This window comes from Oncorhynchus kisutch, linkage group LG14 (genome assembly GCF_002021735.2).
Source record: "Oncorhynchus kisutch isolate 150728-3 linkage group LG14, Okis_V2, whole genome shotgun sequence".
Taxonomy (NCBI): Eukaryota; Metazoa; Chordata; class Actinopteri; order Salmoniformes; family Salmonidae; genus Oncorhynchus; species Oncorhynchus kisutch.
In genome coordinates, this window is record NC_034187.2 from 46,349,325 (window position 1) to 46,366,960 (window position 17,636).

Genomic DNA, 17,636 nt, shown 5'->3' on the forward strand with positions numbered 1-17,636 from the left:
CTGTGAGAGACGGATTCTAAAACAATTTTTATGTAATTAATTTGCATTTTATTGCATGACATAAGTATTTGATCACCTACCAACCAGTAAGAATTCCAGCTCTCACAGACCTGTTAGTTTTTCTTTAAGAAGCACTCCTGTTCTCCACTCATTACCTGTATTAACTGCACCTGTTTGAACTCATTATCTGTATAAAAGACACCTGTCCACACACTCAATAAAACAGACTCCAACCTCTCCACAATGGCCAAAACCAGAGAGCTGTGTAAGGACATCAGGGATAAAATTGTAGACCTGCACAAGGATGGGATGGGCTACAGGACAATAGGCAAATAGCTTGGTGAGAAGGCAACAACTGTTGGCGCAATTATTAGAAAATGGAAGAAGTTCAAGATGACGGTCAATTACCCTCGGTCTGGGACTCCATGCAAGATCTCACCTGAAGAGAGCTGGGACCACAGTCTCAAAGAAAACCATTAGTAACACACTACGCCGTCATGGATTAAAATCCTGCAGCACACGCAAGGTCCCCCTGCTCAAGCCAACGTATGTCCAGACCCGGCTGAAGTTTGCCAATGACCATCTGGATGATCCAGAGGAGGAATGGGAGAAGGTCATGTGGTCATGATGGGAGAAGGTCATGATGAGACAAAAATAGAGCTTTTTGGTCTAAACTCTGCCACTCGCCGTGTTTGAAGGAAGAAGAAGGATGAGTACAACCCCAAGAACACCATCCCAACTGTGAAGCATGGAGGTGGAAACATCATTCTTTGGGGATGCTTTTCTGCAAAGGGGACAGGATGACTGAACCGTATTGAGGGGAGGATGGATGGGGCCATGTATCGCGAGATCTTGGCCAACAACCTCCTTCCCTCAGTAAGAGCATGGAAGATGGGTCGTGGCTGGGTCTTCCAGCATGACAACGACCCGAAACACACAGCGAGGGCAACTAAGGAGTGAGAAGCATCTCAAGGTCCTGCAGTGGCCTAGCCAGTCTCCAGACCTGAACCCAATAGAACATCTTTGGAGGGAGCTGAAAGTCCGTATTGCCCAGCGACAGCCCCGAAACCTGAAGGATCTGGAGAAGGTCTATATGGAGGAGTGGGCCAAAATCCCTGCTGCAGTGTGTGCAAACCTGGTCAAGAACTACAGGAAACGTATGTTATCTGCAAACAAAGGTTTCTTTACCAAATATTAAGTTCTGCTCTTCTGATCTATCAAATACTTCTGTCATGCAATAAAATGCAAATGAATTACTTAAAAATCATACAATGTGATTTTCGGGATTTTTGTTTTAGATTAGACTCTCAGATTAGATTAGATTCTCTAAAGTACCTTTCAGCTTCATGTTCTCTTTCCTTAGATCATCAATCTGACGTTGGCTGAATACTAGACTAGCACATAATGCATTGATTATGCATTAGATCTTACCTGTCGGAAAGATATCAGTTTGTCTCTGTGAATGGTTTGTCCTCTGACAAATCAACTGTACATTTCGGTGTTCCTCAAGGTTCCGTTTTAGGACCACTATTGTTTTCACTATATATTTTACCTCTTGGGGATGTTATTCGAAAACATAATGTTAACTTTCACTGCTATGCGGATGACACACAGCTGGACATTTCAATGAAACATGGTGAAGCCCCAAAATTGCGCTTGCTAGAAGCATGTGTTTCAGACATAAGGAAGTGGATGGCTGCAAACTTTCTACTTTTAAACTCGGACAAAACAGAGATGCTTGTTCTAGGTCCCAAGAAACAAAGAGATCTTCTGTTGAATCTGACAATTAATCTTAATGGTTGTACAGTCGTCTCAAATAAAACTGTGAAGGACCTCTGCGTTACTCTGGACACTGATCTCTCTTTTGAAGAACATATCAAGACCATTTCAAGGACAGCTTTTTTCCATCTACGTAACATTGCAAAAATCAGAAACGTTCTGTCCAAAAATGATGCAGAAAAATTAATCCATGCTTTTGTCACTTCTAGGTTAGACTATTGCAATGCTCTACTTTCCGGCTACCCGGATAAAGCACTAAATAAACTTCAGTTGGTGCTAAATACTGCTGCTAGAATCCTGACTAGAACCCAAAAAATTGATCATATTACTCCAGTGCTAGCCTCTCTACACTGGCTTCCTGTCAAAGCAAGGGCTGATTTCAAGGTTTTACTGCTAACCTACAAAGCATTACATGGGCTTGCTCCTACCTATCTCTCTGATTTGGTCCTGCCGTACATACCTACACGTACGCTACGGTCACAAGACGCAGGCCTCCTAATTGTCCCTAGAATTTCTAAGCAAACAGCTGGAGGCAGGGCTTTCTCCTATAGAGCTCCATTTTTATGGAACGGTCTGCCTACCCATGTCAGAGACGCAAACTCGGTCTCAACCTTTAAGTCTTTACTGAAGACTCATCTCTTCAGTGGGTCATATGCCTGGCCGGTTCCCCTCTTTCCACTGGGATTCCCTGCCTCTAACCCTATTACAGGGGCTGAGTCACTGGCTTGCTGGGGCTCTCTCATGCCGTCCCTGGAGGGGGTGCGTCACCTGAGTGGGTTGATTCACTGTTGTGGTCATCCTGTCTGGGTTGGCGCCCCCCCCCTTGGGTTGTGCCGTGGCGGAGATCTTTGTGGGCTATACTCAGCCTTGTCTCAGGATGGTAGGTTGGTGGTTGAAGATATCCCTCTAGTGGTGTGGGGGCTGTGCTTTGGCAAAGTGGGTGGGGTTATATCCTTCCTGTTTGGCCCTGTCCGGGGGTGTCCTCGGATGGGGCCACAGTGTCTCCTGACCCCTCCTGTCTCAGCCTCCAGTTTTTATGCTGCAGTCGGGGGGCTAAGGTCAGTTTGTTATATCTGGAGTACCTCTCCTGTCCTATTCGGTGTCCTGTGTGAATCTAAGTGTGCGTTCTCTAATTCTCTCTTTCTCTCTCTCTCTCGGAGGACCTGAGCCCTAGGACCATGCCCCAGGACTACCTGACATGATGACTCCTTGCTGTCCTCAGTCCACCTGGCCGTGCTGCTGCTCCAGTTTCAACTGTTCTGCCTTATTATTATTCGACCATGCTGGTAATTTATGAATATTTGAACATCTTGGCCATGTTCTGTTATAATCTCCACCCGGCACAGCCAGAAGAGGACTGGCCACCCCACATATGCTCTCTCTAATTCTCTCTTTCTTTCTCTCTCTCGGAGGACCTGAGCCCTAGGACCATGCCCCAGGACTACCTGACATGATGACTCCTTGCTGTCCCCAGTCCACCTGGCCGTGCTGCTGCTCCAGTTTCAACTGTTCTGCCTTATTATTATTCGACCATGCTGGTCATTTATGAACATTTGAACATCTTGGCCATGTTCTGTTATAATCTCCACCCGGCACAGCCAGAAGAGGACTGGCCACCCCACATATGCTCTCTCTAATTCTCTCTTTCTTTCTCTCTCTCGGAGGACCTGAGCCCTAGGACCATGCCCCAGGACTACCTGACATGATGACTCCTTGCTGTCCCCAATCCACCTGGCCGTGCTGCTGCTCCAGTTTCAACTGTTCTGCCTTATTATTATTTGACCATGCTGGTCATTTATGAACATTTGAACATCTTGGCCATGTTCTGTTATAATCTCCACCCGGCACAACCAGAAGAGGACTGGCCACCCCACATAGCCTGGTTCCTCTCTAAGTTTCTTCCTAGGTTTTGGCCTTTCTAGGGAGTTTTTCCTATCCACCGTGCTTCTACACCTGCATTGCTTGCCGTTTGGGGTTTTAGGCTGGGTTTCTGTACAGCACTTTGAGATATCAGCTGATGTACGAAGGGCTATATAAATAAATTTGATTTGATTTGATTGATGTCCTCTCGTAATATACCCAAGAGGGAGACAGAGTTAAAATTGGGATTGGGTCCAATCCTAGATTATCAGATTCAGGGTTCTGAGCTCCAACAACCAGGACTAAATTAAATATAACAATGAAAATTGTAATAAGAAAAATAGAAATAGTACTAACTACAATTGAAGTCGGAAGTTTCCATACACTGAGGATTGAGTCATTAAAATTCCTTTTTCAACCACCACACACATTTCTTGTTAACAAACTATAGTTTTGGCAAGTCAGTTAGGACATCTACTTTGTGCATGACACAAGTCATTTTTAAAACAATTGTTTACAGACAGATTATTTCACTTATAATTCACTGTATCAAAATTCCAGTGGTCAGGAGTTTACATGTACTAAGTTGGCTGTGCCTTTAAACAGCTTGGAAAATTCCAGAAAATTATGTCATGGCTTTGACATCATCTGAGTCAATTGGAGGTGTACCTGTAGATGTATTTCAAGGCCTACCTTCAAACTCAGTGCCTCGTTGCTTGACATCATGGGAAAATCAAAAGAAATCAGCCCAAAATTTGGACCTCCACAAATCTGGTTCATCCTTGGGAGCAATTTTAGGTACCACATTCAAATGTACAAACAACAGTATGTAAGTATACACACCATGGGACCACGCAGCCGTCATATCACTCAGGAAGGAGTTGTCTCCTAAAGAGGAACATACTTTGGTGCGAATAACAAAAGTGCAAATCAATCCCAGAACAACAGCAAAGGACATTGTGAAGATGCTGGAGGAAACAGGTACAAAAGTATATATCCACAGTAAAACGAGTCCTATATCGACATAAGCTGACAGGCCACTCAGCAAGGAAGAAGCCACTGCTCCAAAATCGCCATAAAAAATCCAGACTACGGTTTGCAACTGCACACGTGGACAGAGATTGTAGTTTTTGAAGAAATGTCCTCTGGTCTGATGAAACAAAAATAGAACTGTTTGGCCACAATGACCTTTGTTATGTTTGGAGGAAAATGGGGTAGGCTGGCAAGCCGAAGAACACCATCCCAACCGTGAAGCACGGGGGTGGCAGCATCATGTTGTGGGGGTGCTTTGCTGCAGGAGGGACTGGTGCATTTCACAAAATAGATGGCATCATGAGGCAGGAACATTATGTGGATATATTGAAGCAACATCTCAAGACATAGGTCAAGAAAGTTAAAGCTTGGTCGCAAATGGGTCTTCCAAATGGAAAATGACCCCAAGCATACTTCCAAAGTTGTGGCAAAATGGCTTATTAAGGACAACAAATCAAGGTATTGGGGTGGCCATCACAAAGTCCTGACCTCAATCCTATAGAAAATTTGTGGAAAAAAGCTGGTGCGAGCAAGGAGGCATACACCAGTTCTGTCAGGAGGAATGGGCCAAAATTCACCCAACTTATTGTGGGAAGCTTGTGGAAGGCTACCTGAAACATTTGACCCAAGTTAAGCAATTTCAAGGCAATGCTACCAAATACTAATTGAGTGCATATACATTTACATGAAAGAAATAAAACCATGGTACCATTGGATAGAAACATCTTTGAAGTTTAAAATACTGAATGAGACTATAACACAATTGATATGGCAGAAAATGCAAAGATAAACAAACCAGAATATATATATTTTTTGAGAGCCTTTTCAGCTCCCAGATTGCAATTCCATTGGCTTCCATTAGATGTCAATAGTCTTTGTTCAAGGTTTCAGGCTTGAATTTTGAGTTTTGGAAGTTGGAAGTCATGCGCAATGCTCTTGGTTGGTCATCAATCAACAAGATACATGCTTTTTTAAATTTCATAATATACACCATTTAAAACGGCCAAACTCTATTCACAACAGTATCCAGTTGGTAAGAGAAAAGACATTCAGTAAATACTAGGAATAGATTGTCCACCATCATGTGTTATCCAGACAGAAAAGAGAAATAGGCTAAATAACATTTAGATTTAGAGCAATAAAGACATTGAACAATTTAACTGAGCAAACCAGAAACCTTTCAATATATACATTTATATATACATTTAAACAATGCTTTAAAACCATGTATATATAATACATAGGAAAGTTGTGCTGGACTATGGTAAGTGTACAATCAATCGTTATTTTTAGACTGTTAGAGTATTTATCTGGCCAATATGTTAGTGTAAATGTGATCGTATTTTGAATTGTATTTTAATGTTTAAGGACTCTTGGAAGATTTGTCCAAATGAGGACTAAAGGAGATCCAAATAAAATCAACATCAAATCTCTATTTGTTTCTCTCTCCCCCACAGCCCACACTCAAAGGCACACAATATCGTTTTTTAAATGAGTGTTGTATTGATTCTCTTATTTGGTTACGTGTTAACTTTTGCTACTTCTATTGTCAATTCTGTAGTTAATTCGTTTTTTTATGTCGTTAATAATTTGAATAAATCTATTTTTGTACAAATGTATTGTTTTTCTTACGTTTAGATTTCATGTAGTATTTCACTGTAAGTTGCCACCTTAATACTATAATTTTGCTTTACAATACTATTTTCCTTACTGTAAAACATTACAGCATCCCTGTAAATTTACAGCAAGGATGCTGTAATATGTCTTTAAAGTAAGGAAAATAGTACTGTAAAACATATTACTGCATCTCTGCTGTTTTACAGTGTGTCCAGGCCTTATTATTGCCCTCATTGCTTTGCTTAATTAATGGCATCTGGTATTGCACAACCTCCTAACCCCTTGATTGTCAATGTTGGCATGCCGGTATATGGTTGTGTTAAGGTTCTCCGGAAGGTTCCAAAGGAGGAGGTTTCAAATCCTGATTGAAACAAAGCTGCTTTCCAACTCCAGTTACTTAACCAGGCAAGTCAGTTAGGAACAAATTCTTATTTATAATGACGCCTAGGAACAGTGGGTTAACTGGCCCAATGCTCTAACCACTAGGCTTCCTTCTGCCCAAAAAGGATGGCCTACCCTGGCAAAACCCTAACCCGGACGACGCTGGGCCAATTGTGCACCACCCTATGGGACTCCCAATCACGGTAGGTTGTGATATTGCCTGGCATCGAAACAGGGTCTGTAGTGACGCCTATAGCAGTGAGATGCAGTACCTTAGATGCAGCCCCCCGGGAATTCCTAGGCAATCTTCAAAATGGTGTGTCTCAACATGAAGTGATGAGACAGGACATCTTTATTGTCCATTTTCATGGACATTCCTCTTGCTGAGACAAAACCAGAGTTAAATAAAAAACATTACAACATTTTCTAAATAAGAATTTGTTCTTAACTGCCTTGCCTAGTTAAATAACGGTTAAAAAAGGCCACAATCGAAAATTCAATATCACAGTTTACCTGCTGCCTACTACATCATTTATCATGCGTAAATAGGTTGACAAAATCACTAGCTGAGGAATTTCTATCCTAATCAGTGTTGATCTTTACAGTCTAGTGGCCACATAATGGCAGCAGAATTCACCAACACCCCTCTCACATCTGGCGAAACACTGTCCCCTAGATTAGAGTCCAATGGGATTGTAGTTTCAACCAGAAGAAGATGATAGTCTGAAGTTGGGGCAGAAAACTGACATGCCTAGTTAAAAAAAGGTTCAATAATTATTATTATATGAAACAGCCCAATATTGTTCTCCATTGGTGTCATGTGACACTTCATATAGGACCTGTAGCTCAATCAGAAGCCATAAAAAGCACGGTTTAGTGAAGTATTTGAGTTATTTAATTCTTATGAAGTACTTATAAATCACTCATGAATCATGTTACTGATTTCTCTGTCTATTTCTTGACACGTGGACTACCCCAATACACACACACACACACACACACACACACACACACACACACACACACACACACACACACACACACACACACACACACACACACACACACACACACACAATAAGTACGATTTCCTGCTTATTAAATGTCTCCAGAAGAAAGCGGAAGACATTTCTGATGTTGAGTGAATTCACAGAGCACCAAGTCTTGTTCTCCTGTACATCCTCTGAAAGCATAAACAAAACCACAGTTACAGTCTGTTCAAATAGAAACATGTGTAACTCTGATTTCATGCCCTTGGCAAAGGCATTCCACTGGGACTTTTGGTGGAAAACTTCATACTCTTAGCAATAATTTGCGGGCGGTTAATTTGCTCCCCTGTTAGAGTTTACATTCCTCCTTGTGAAATTATCTATTTTTATAGAAATCCCATATGAAACGGAGTTTACATGACATATTGAACTTGGATAATTTGTACTTGCAATTCTTCTTGAGGTCTAACATGTCTCTCTAAACATTGGTCAGAGAAAAGTAATATTATTTAAATGTTACCACATCATTCACCCACCAAAAATTTGAACATGAACAAACAAACACCACCATCATGCAAACACACACACACACAAAGGATTAGTGGTCTATTTAGACTTTCCTGAAGATTTCCATCCTTTTTAGCCAATAGTTTTGAAAGTAGCGCTCGGGCCAAAACAGGTCGCCGAATATTGCGTACTATGTCATATACTGTATGTGCAGATCTCCCTCCCTCCTCCCTCCCTCCCTCCCTCCCTCCCTCCCTCCCTCCCTCCCTCCCTCCCTCCCTCCCTCCCTCCCTCCCTCCCTCCCTCCCTCCCTCCCTCCCTCCCTCCCTCCCTCCCTCCCTCCCTCCCTCCCTCCCTCTCACATGCTTCATAAACAACAGGCGAAGACTAACAGGGAAATGCTTACAGGCCCTTCCCAACAATGCAGAGAGAAAAAAAATAGAAAAATAGTAACACGAGCAATGAATACAAAATATTATTGCAGCGTACCAATACCGAGTCAATGTGTAGGGGTATGAGATAATCGAGGTAGATATGTACATATATGTAGGGATAAAGTGACTAGGCAACAGGACTGATAATAAACAGTAGCAGCAGCGAATGTGATGGGTCAAAAGAGTTAGTGAAAAAAGGGTCAATGTAGATAGTTAACCAATAGCTACCCAGACTATTTAACCAACCACGTAGCAGTCTCACGGCTTGGGGGTAGAAGCTGTTCAGGGTCTTGTTGGTTCCAGACATGGTGCAGCAGTACCACTTTGGTGGCTGGAGTCTTTTTAGGACCTTCCTCTGACACCACCTGGTATAGAGGTCCTGGATGGCAAGGAGCCATGGCCCAGTGATGTACTGGGCCATACGCATTAACCTCTGTACCGCCATCGGTCGGATGCCAAGCAGTTGCCATACCAAGCAGTGATGCAGCCAGTCAAGATGCTATGAATGGTTCAGCTGTAGTACTTTTTGAGGTACCGAGGGCCCATACCAAATCTCTTCAGTCTCCTGAAGGGGAATAGACATTGCGGTGTCACGACTGTGTTGGTGTATGTGGACCATGATAATTCCTTAATAATGTGGACATCGAGGAACTTGAAGCTCTCGGCGTGCTCGGCCCTCCGTTTCCTGTAGTTCATGATCAGCTCCTTTGTCTTGCTGACGCTTTGGGAGAGGTTGTTGTCCTGGCACCACACTGGTAGGTCACTGACCTCCTCTCTATAGGCTGTCTCATCGTCGTCAGTGATTCAGGCCAACCATGGTCGTGTCATCAGCAAACTTAATGAGTACAGGAGGGGACTAAGCACGCACCCCTGAGAGCCCCCATGAAATATATGTTGTTTCCTACCCTCACCACCTAGGGGTGGCCGTCAGGAAGTCCCGGATCCAGTGGTTGGAGGAGTTCAGTCCCAGGGTCCTGAGCTTAGTGATGAGCTTGGAGGGCACTATGGTGTTGAACGCTGAGCTATAGTCAATGAACAGAGTTCTCACATTGGTGTTCCTCTTGTCCAGGTTGGAAAAGGCAGGTGGAGTGCAATAGAGATTGTTTCATCTGTGTATCTATTGAAAAATGTGAGTGCGTCTGGGATGATGGTGTTGATGTGAGCCATGACCAGCCTATCAAAGCATTTTTGTGCTACAAATGTCAGTGCTATGGGTCGATAGTCTTTTAAACTTGCTATCTTGGCTGCTTGAAACATGTAGTAGGTCATTGGGAGTCCCATAGGGCAGCGCACAATTGGCCCAGCGTCATCCTGAGTCAGCAAGTGCTCTGAGTACACATCCTGGTAATCCGTCTGGCCCCTCGGCATTGTTTTAAAAATTTTATTTAATCTTTATTTAACTAGGCAAGTCAGTTAAGATCAAATTCTTATTTACAGTGACGGCCCACCCCGGCCAAACCCTAACCCGGATGACACTGGGCTAATTGTGCGCCGCCCTATGGGACTCCCAATTACGACGAATTGTGATACAGCCCAGGATCAAACCAGGGTCTGTAGTGACACCTCTAGCACTGAGATGCAGTGTCTTAGAATGCGGCGCCACTCGGCAGCCCAAATGCCTTGTGAATGTTAACCTAGTTAAAGATCTTGTTCACATCGGCTACTGAGTTCGAGATCACACAGTCATCTGGAAAAGCTGGTGCTCTCATGCATGGTTCAGTGTTGCTTGCCTCGATGCAAGCATAGATGGAATTTAGCTCGTCTGGTAGGCTCGCTTATCTGGGCAGCTTCTTATAAGGGTCCGGATTAGTGTCCCGCTCCATGAAAGTGACAGCGCTATCCTGTAGCTCAGTGCAGATGTTGCCTGCCATCCATGGCTTCTGGTTATGTACGGCAGATTTTTATATGACATATCTACATTACCAGCAACCATCACTCCTGTGTTCCAATGGCACACTGTGTTAGCTAATCCAATTTTATCATTTTAAAAGGCTAATTGATCATTAGAAAACCCTTTTGCAATTATGTTAGCACAGCTGAAAACTGTTGTGCTGATTAAAGACGCAATACAACTGGCCTTCTTTAGACAAGTTGAGTATCTGGAGCATCAGCATTTGTGGGTTCGATTACAGGCTCAAAATGGCTAGAAATAAATAACTTTCTTCTGAAAATTGTCAGTCTAAAAATGATAAACTTGGATTAGCTAACACAACGTGACATTGGAACACAGGAGTGATGGTTGCTGATAAATCTGCCGTTTCCAGCTACAATAGTCCTTTACAACATTACCAATGTCTAAACTGTATTTCTGATCAATTTGATCTTATTTTAATGGGCAATTTTTTAAATTGTATTTAAAAAACAAGGACATTTTTAAGTGACCCCAAACTTTTGAATGGTAGTGTACATTTAGCTGATTTTTCTATGCACGGCTGAACGGCTGCTTCGGTTAAGGTAAGTAGGGAGGTTTGTGTCTCTTTGTTAACAACAGCTGGTGCGCGATCTCTAATGGTAAGTAAGTCTCACAGTTTTGCTCGTGTCACTCCCTGACCGTAGAGATTATGTTTGTTTGGTCAGGGTGTGACTCGGGTGGGAAAGTCTATGCTTCCTGGTTCTTTGTTTTTGGCCAGGTATGATTCAGGGACAACTATCATTCGTTTTCTCTGATTGGGAATCATACTTAGGCAGCCTTTGTTCCGTTTCTCATTTGTGGGTTGTTGTCTTTGTTAGTGGCATGTATAGCCTTACAGAGCTTCACATTCTTTTTGTATTTTATTGTTTTGTTGGCGACATTTAAAATCAAAGAATGTATGCTTACAACGCTGCACCTTGGTCCGGTCATTTCCTTGACGACGATCGTGACAGCTCAGTTAGAATACCTTATGATACTCTGCATGCCCCTGTTTTCCAAGAGAGTTTTCATCTATATTTTTAATCGCTGTATATTTAATACCACAGACCATTGCAGGCACTAAGACCGCACTCAACAAGCTGTATAGGGCCCTAAGCAAAGGGATATTTTTATAGTGACCATCAACTCTTTGTTTTGCTCTTGAACCAATATTATCATTCAGAACCACACCATTCGCCCCTCAATGTAAATCCATTCTTTCAACTAATACTTAGCTTTTACAGTACACTCTTCTGATGGCTGTAATGGCTTCTGTACAGATCTGTTGTTTCTTCAGGTGCTATATATGTTCCCATTTCATTAGTGCTACTGCCAATGGGGTCCACCAGGTGCATACTCCTGTGTTCTGGAGGTCCAAGCCAATTCAAATAGGGAAGCCATTAAAATCATGTTTTAAAAGGGCAAAGTTTGATCCAGTCAAGTGTAGTTGCACACTAACAACTTTGGGAGTTGATAAGTGGCATTACACTCCAACCTCCTAGCTCGCACAGACACTTTTTCAGTTCTGCCCATAAATTTTCTATAGGTTTGAGGTCAGGGCTTTGTGATGGCCATTCCAATACCTTGACTTTGTCATCCTTAAGTCATTTTGCCACTTGGGGGTCATTGTCCATTTGGAGGACCCATTTGCAACTAAGCTTTAACTTCCTGAATGATGTCTTGAGATGTTGCTTCAATATATCCACATACTTTTCCTTCCTCGTGAAGCCATCTACTTTGTGAAGCTCACCAGTTCCTCCTGCAGCAAAGCACCCCAACAACATATACAGTGGGGCAAAAAAGTATTTAGTCAGCCACCAATTGAGCAAGTTCTCCACTTAAAAAGATGAGAGAGGCCTGTAATTTTCATCATAGGTACACTTCAACTATGACAGACAAAATGAGAAAAAAAATCCAGAAAATCACATTGTAGGATTTTTTATGAATTTATTTGCAAATTATGGTGGAAAATAAGTATTTGGTCAATAACAAAAGTTTCTCAATACTTTGTTATATACCCTTTGTTGGCAATGACAGAGGTCAAACGTTTTCTGTAAGTCTTCACAAGGTTTTCACACACTGTTGCTGGTATTTTGGCCCATTCCTCCATGCAGAACTCCTCTTTCAACTCCCTCCAAAGATTTTCTATGGGGTTGAGATCTGGAGACTGGCTAGGCCACTCCAGGACCTTGAAATGCTTCATACGAAGCCACTCCTTCGTTGCCCGGGTGGTGTGTTTGGGATCATTGTCATGCTGAAAGACCCAGTCACGTTTCATCTTCAATGCCCTTGCTGAAGGAAGGAGGTTTTCACTCAAAATCTCACGATACATGGCCCCATTCATTCTTTCCTTTACACGGATCAGTCGTCCTGGTCCCTTTGCAGAAAAACAGCCCCAAGGCCTGATGTTTCCAACCCCATGCTTCACAGTAGGTATGGTGTTCTTTGGATGCAACTCAGCATTCTTTGTCCTCCAAACACGACGTGTTGAGTTTTTACCAAAAAGTTATATTTTGGTTTCATCTGACCATATGACATTCTCCCAATCTTCTTCTGGATCATCCAAATTATCTTTAGCAAACTTCAGACGGACCTGGACATGTACTGGCTTAAGCAGGGGGACACGTCTTGCACTGCAGGATTTGAGTCCCTGGCGGCGTAGTGTGTTACTGATGGTAGGTTTTGTTACTTTGGTCCCAGCTCTCTGCAGGTCATTCACTAGGTCCCCCTGTGTGGTTCTGGGGTTTTTGCTCACCGTTCTTGTGATAATTTTGACCCCACGGGGTGAGGGAGATTATCAGTGGCCTTGTATGTCTTCCATTTCCTAATAATTGCTCCAACAGTTGATTTCTTCAAACCAAGCTGCTTACCTATTGCAGATTCAGTCTTCCCAGCCTGGTGCAGGTCTACAATTTCGTTTCTGGTGTCCTTTGACAGCTCTTTGGTCTTGGCCATAGTGGAGTTTGGAGTGTGACTGTTTGAGGTTGTGGACAGGTGTCTTTTATACCGATAACAAGTTCAAACAGGTGCCATTAATACAGGTAACGAGTGGAGGACAGAGGGGCCTCTTAAAGAAAAAGTTACAGGTCTGTGAGAGCCAGAAATCTTGCTTGTTTGTAGGTGACCAAATACTTATTTTCCACCATAATTTGCAAATAAATTCATTAAAAATCCTAGATTTTTTTTCTAATTTTGTCATAGTTGAAGAGTACCTATGATTACAATTACAGGCCTCTCGTCTTTTTAAGTGGGAGAACTTGCACAATTGGTGGCTGACTAAATACTTTTTTGCCCCACTGTATATATATATATTTTTACCTTTATTTAACTAGGCAAGTCAGTTAAGAACAAATTCTTATTTTCAATGACGGCCTAATGACGGTGGGTTAACTGCCTGTTCAGGGGTAGAACGACAGATTTGTACCTTGTCAGCTCGGGGATTTTAACTTGCAACCTTTCAGTTACAAGTCCAACACCCCATAATGATGCCATGATGCCATGCATCTCCTTCCTGAGCAGTATGATGGCTGTGTGGTCCCATGGTATTTATACTTGCGTACTATTGTTTGTAGAGAAGAACATGGTACCTTCAGGTGTTTGAAAATTGCTCTGAAGGATGAACCAGATTGTGGAGGTCTACAATATTTTGGGGGGGGTCTTGGCTGATTTCTTTTGATTTTCCCATGATGTCAAGCAAAGAGGCACTGAGTTTGAAGGTAGACCTTGAAATACATCCACAGTTACACCTCCAATTGACTCCATTTATGTCAATTGGCCTATCAGTAGCTTCTAAAGCCATGACATCATTTTCTGGAATTTTCCAAGCTGTTTAAAGGCACAGTCAACTTAGTGTATGTAAACTTCTGACCCACTGAAATTGTGACAAGAAAATTACAAGTGAAATAATCTGTCTGTAAAGAATTGCTGGAAAAATTACTTGTGTCATGCACAAAGTAGATGTTCTAACCGACTTGCCAAAACTATAGTTTGTTAACAAGAAATGTGTGGTGTGGTTGAAAAACTTGTTTTAATGACTCCAACCTAAGTGTATGTAAACTTCTGACTTCAACTGTATTTATTGAATCCAAGTGCAGAATCTCTCATCGTTTTCTTATCTCATCTTATATGTTTTAGGTGTGGAGAACACCTGGCGGGGTTCTCACGGTTGATCCCAGACTAAACAAACATAAACATGCTTACATATTTTGTGGGATCCAAGTTCAAGCCACACCTGGAGACATTCATGTTTTATTAATGCCATGTCAATCCTACAATGACTACATAAGTACGAGTCGTTAGCTCCATCTTTCTTTTCCTCTTCTGACTATTTCCTCAGCTCTCGTGTGAGCCTTTTGCCTGATGTCTGTGTTGACTCAAGATTAGTTTCAATGAAAGAGGTAATGAAAGCTTCCTGGGCATTTCAAATTCAAGTGTTACATTTTGTTGGCTGAATGACATTGATATTAATATCTGTTAAAGTAATCAAGGTTTGTTATCTTATCTATATTCTCTCATTTATAATAGTTTTCAGCTGTTATCTGGCATATTTGATTGAAATGGTGCCATGGCTAACACTATAGTTTGTCACACTTTCCTCAACTTTCCTTACCAGTCTATCTGGTGTCTTTAGCATAGCTCTAGGGTGCTTCTTCAGAAGCTTCACCAAACACATACAGTACTTGCCAAGTTTATCATGTTGCGTACCGCTAACCTGTTAAGTACCTGCAGTCATTGTTAAAACCTCCATGGCTCTTGAGTTTGATATAGGGCATTTCCACCATGGGACTTAATATCAGCAATAAGGATACATTCACTTAAAGTGTAATGGTGATGCTTATTGTTAGTTTGACATAAGCGTTACATTCACACTTGCATGCATACTTTAGTATATTGAAAATATTTAAGGGGATAGTTGGTCCAATTTAAATTGGGTGCTAGTAGAGGGATGTGTATATGTAGATGCAACAATTAAGTAAAAGTAGAAGAAATAGTGTTATACTATTGATGGATGAAATTACCCAATTTTTGGAGCTAATCCTTTCTTTCTGAGCTAAAATAGTCACAGTGTCAGTACGCTCCCAGGCTTTTCAAACAGAGGGGCTCGTTCCACTTTGTCAGATCCATTCAGTACAGTTTTTAGATTGTGTGATAGGAACCAATATTAACTTACGCACTCCTGGACCTGTGTACTTTGGACCACTTTGGTAGTAGCGCCACACTGTAGGAACCTCAACCACACTCAAATTTGTGGAAGGAGAGCAACATGGATTCCTCACTCTGATATTCAGGAACTCTCCTACATTCTTTTCCCACTTTTTTCTTCCTCTCCCAATTAGAAGGTGGTTTTCAATGCCATAATTCCAGCCTTGAAGTTGGATATTTGCCAGGGCAGGGAAACAGTTAGCTTACTGGCACGCTTTGCTTGGTGGCCAATCCCTAAATAAATATGAACCCGGGGCAGGGAGGAACAGGGTGACCTTGACTGTGAGGTGCCTCATATTTCAACGCAGCCTTTCAGGGTTCATGACGGAAGGTTGGGCCAGGGGTGACAGCATCAGGAGAGGGCCGGGAGGGGGGCATCCCCCAGAGATGGTGGTCCGCTGATGGGCATTCCTTTTGACGGATGGATGGGCCTCTGCGTGTACACATGCTTTGGTGCATTCCATAATTGAAAAAGTCACCCACATAAACCAACCCAACTTAGTGCTGAGGGGTCGGTGTTAGCCAGGCCTATAGTTATTGAAGTCTTTGTTTTATGCCACGGTGTTCAACAGTGGCAGTTTTTAGACAGCCGGGAGTGTGTTAACGTACTATAGAACGTGCATAGTGTTCAACACACCCTGACATTTTTATTTGGAGTTCTTGTGAAATTGAAACGTATTCTGGAATTCTCATAAATGGGGAACTGCATCAGGGTGCGAATGTCAAATATGTTTTTATATGTCAAAAATCCCTGTGAATCACTTTGAACCAAGGTATCAAAGTGAACCAACAAGTCTACTTATGAGGGCTACAATCAATTAAAACTAATTACTGAGTTTCTGGAATATTTGTCTTGCACAATATCAAAGCATTTTTTTATTAATATGCATAGAGTACCTTTTTGGTTCACATTGTAAACAGCGTTATGTCAAGAACATGAATCAAATAGCACATTCTTCAGATTCAAGACAAGTGATGTCGTCGACCTATTGAAGACTAGGGCACTGTGTCTTCAGCCTGTAATTAACCGTGTCATCGTCCTGGTGTTTTCTTTTTGCCCTCAGTACATCAACAGGTTTACTCTGAGTGCAGTCTCACATCCGCCCGTCGGCCCATGCTGTCACAGTGAGCAAAAAAAACAAAACAATGCACTTTTTATTTACTGTACAATTTGGTGCTTCTGTTTGGATAAAGGCCCTTGAGGATGAATAGAGGTATGTGCTCCTCGGGTGCGAGTCACTATAATTGCATTCCTTTGACAAATGGCTGACAGAGTGGTTTAGGAGCAGGACGCCGTGTGCCCGACCAGTGTTGACATGACCGAGACGCTCCCTATACTCTCTTTATCTCAGGCCGGTCTAGCCCGTTGATGACTCCTGCAAACACAAATCCCCGATGGCTGCCGTCGGAGCTGCTTCTGTTCATCTGGATCCCAGAAAGCCCAAGAGGCTGACCCCCCAACACTTCCTCTCTCCTGGGTTCTAACCCCATCCTTCATCTCTTTTTTCTTGTAATAATGTAATGGTTAATCTGGAAGCAATAAGGAATTAAATGCTGGTGTTTTTGCTCCAATTTCAAGATTTCTAGAGGTGTCAGTAGGTCTGTTTATGGTAATTCAACACACTAATGCCCAACATTAGACATAGGCCGTTTATTTAATAGAGTCATTTGGCACAGGGGCTGTGGGTAGCCCCCTGCACTAAAATCAGTTGAGAACTATACATCAATACATACATAAATATCGCAATGAATTTACACTGTGGATGGTTGTTTGCACAGACAATTTAGCTGGGGAGCTTGAGTGTTCCCGCCATAAAACAAAGCTGCAAAGCACTTGAAACGGAATCAGTGCACGAAAGAGTCAATGCTATAAAGCTACCAGAGAGCTAACATGAATGTCTGTGGTGTAGAAGTCTCCTAGAAACCCGAAAAAATTTCAACCAC

General features: G+C 42.4%; 1 long non-coding RNA gene across 1 annotated transcript; it reads left to right on the forward strand.

Annotated features, from left to right (window-relative positions):
- Positions 1 to 14,789: 14,789 nt before the first annotated feature.
- LOC116353318 (uncharacterized) lies at positions 14,790 to 17,263 on the forward strand. Its single transcript, XR_004202634.1, has 3 exons — positions 14,790 to 14,887; positions 16,757 to 16,906; positions 17,045 to 17,263. It is a non-coding gene; the product is annotated as an uncharacterized LOC116353318 (long non-coding RNA).
- The last annotated feature ends 373 nt before the right edge of the window (positions 17,264 to 17,636 follow it).